Source organism: Octopus bimaculoides, chromosome 9 (genome assembly GCF_001194135.2).
Source record: "Octopus bimaculoides isolate UCB-OBI-ISO-001 chromosome 9, ASM119413v2, whole genome shotgun sequence".
Classification (NCBI taxonomy): Eukaryota; Metazoa; Mollusca; class Cephalopoda; order Octopoda; family Octopodidae; genus Octopus; species Octopus bimaculoides.
Window position 1 is genome coordinate 59,266,482 of NC_068989.1, and position 2,153 is coordinate 59,268,634.

Sequence of the window (2,153 nt, forward strand, 5' to 3'; positions counted from 1 at the left end):
TAACACTGACATCTCATTTTAACAGATATATTTACCAAAATTATATAAAAATATCTTGAAATACTAAAGAGTAAATTTATTCAATAAAATCGCCATTTGCTTCAACCACGGCCTCCAGATGACTTCGGAATCCCCTACGACTCTTTTGAACGATGTCCTTGTTTAAGTTGGTGAATGCTGCCATAATCCTTGCCTTCAGTTCATCTTTGTTGTTCCAAGGAGTTTTGTTGATCTATCGTTCAACTGCGCCCCACACATAATAATAATCAACGGGGTTGCAGTCTGGGGAGTTAAGTGGCTAGATGTACATTTAAACACATAAGAGAGATGTCCATAATAGGACATCTAGCCTGCTAGAAGGAGCAGTCAAACTCCAAACCACAATTAGGGATAATTTCGAAAGGGAATGAAAAATAAAAACATTTACCATCTATTTCCTGAACCAAGGTTTCAAGCTATTTTCAGCAAAATGAAATAATTTTCTAGGCCAGCTATCATCAGTATGGACATCTCTCTTATATGTTTAAATGTACACTGTATGTATTTATATGAATGATATATAGTCTATTGACTAGTTTTTTTCTTCTCGCTAGACCACTGGTAGCAAAACTAATTTCTAAATTTTTTTGCCACCCTGAGATTTATTAATAATACATATATATATACAATTAAACCTTGGGAGAGGCATTATGCCGGTAATAAACACACGCACTGGTTCAGTCCTTTATTAATTTATATAGTTCTTTGTTAAATTATTTCATTGCACTCTTGCAATCTCTTCAGTAACTTGTCTCTCCACTTCCATTTATTTTGAATGTATGATCTGGCGTTGTATATATATAGCGGGATGTTTAAGCAAAGAATTATAATAATAAACGATAATGTGTCATTTTTTAATATTTTGGATGGAAATTTTGGGATGTGTTGCTAAGCTCTAGACAAACATTCTCTTTAAATATGTTTCAATTCTCAGCTTTAACATTTACTTTCCTCGCAACTTTACAAAGACCATCTTCATGATTTTTCATTTCCTTCGATTTTCATGTTTCCTGGCAAGAATTTGTTTTTTAAACTATTTCAATTTAATCTTTTTAAACTCCAAAATATCCATCGGTTTACTAATATTTGAAATTATTACCATTCTAATTTATTGCATTGTATAATGTAAAATGGAGATTTTTGTTTTCAATCTGCTCATGTTTTATTTCGCTAATATTCAATGACTATAAATCATGCAGACTTTACAAGATACATGGTGGAATCTCTAACTGTTTTAGTACTTAAGTCATTGTTTTTACATTCAGTCCATTGCATTCTTTCTATTTTATTCGTATCTATCCGGCTATATACTATATATCGCTATGGAATTTTCTCTTTATTGACTGTCTAAACAGTTTTCATGCTTACTTATCATTGATAAACAAAACAAACCTTGTTGAAATCCGTATGTTATTTTGATAAATTTAAAGTTCTTTTAAAAATTCAATTCATTTTAACAACGAGGTGCATTTTTAACCTCAAAACTAATTCTCTAATATTTTTACTTGCGTTTTTCTTTTTCTCGGTCCCACCCTCTCTCACATTTCTTGGCCTTCCTTTCATTCTCATCACTTTCCCTCTTCATTTGCCTCACTCTTCCCCTTTCCTTTTTCTCTCTCTTTCTCGTCCCTCCCTAATTCTTCAATCCCTCTACCCACTACCTCTCCCCTCTTCTTCCACGTGGTCGGTGTTCTGCCAAGCTTGACCTTTCTTTCTTGGTTCGACTACCATCCGTGTAGCATCTCTTATATTCCTTCCCATGACTTTCATCTATGTTCCTGCCGTAAGGCTTCACGTCCACACACGACAGCTTAATTTAATTCGTCCTTAGTCGGAAGACACCTGTTGTTAATGTCCTGTTGTGTGTATTTGTAATTGTGTACCATTTCTCCGTTTTTTTTTTTCGTCCTTGTTTTCGTATACATTCGCTTGCTTTCTTCCAAAGAACCTAGTGCTCTTAGCTTATATTTTTGGGGGGCCGGCCATATTAGAGCACTCTCGAGTGTAACTGGTCGAAACTGCAATGACGATCTGGAACTCGACTGAAGATTGAAAGGTCCGAATGACCCGTTCTTGTTTTTTTCCTGTCCTTTTTTGTATCATCTGACTGTCCG

The 2,153-nt window shown here is 34.6% G+C and overlaps 1 protein-coding gene across 1 annotated transcript in view; it reads right to left on the minus strand.

The window, feature by feature from the left end:
• Positions 1–2,153, minus strand: part of LOC106871029 (polypeptide N-acetylgalactosaminyltransferase 13) — a 35,196-nt gene that overhangs the window by 25,739 nt on the left and 7,304 nt on the right. The gene's annotated exons all lie outside the window — the stretch shown is intronic.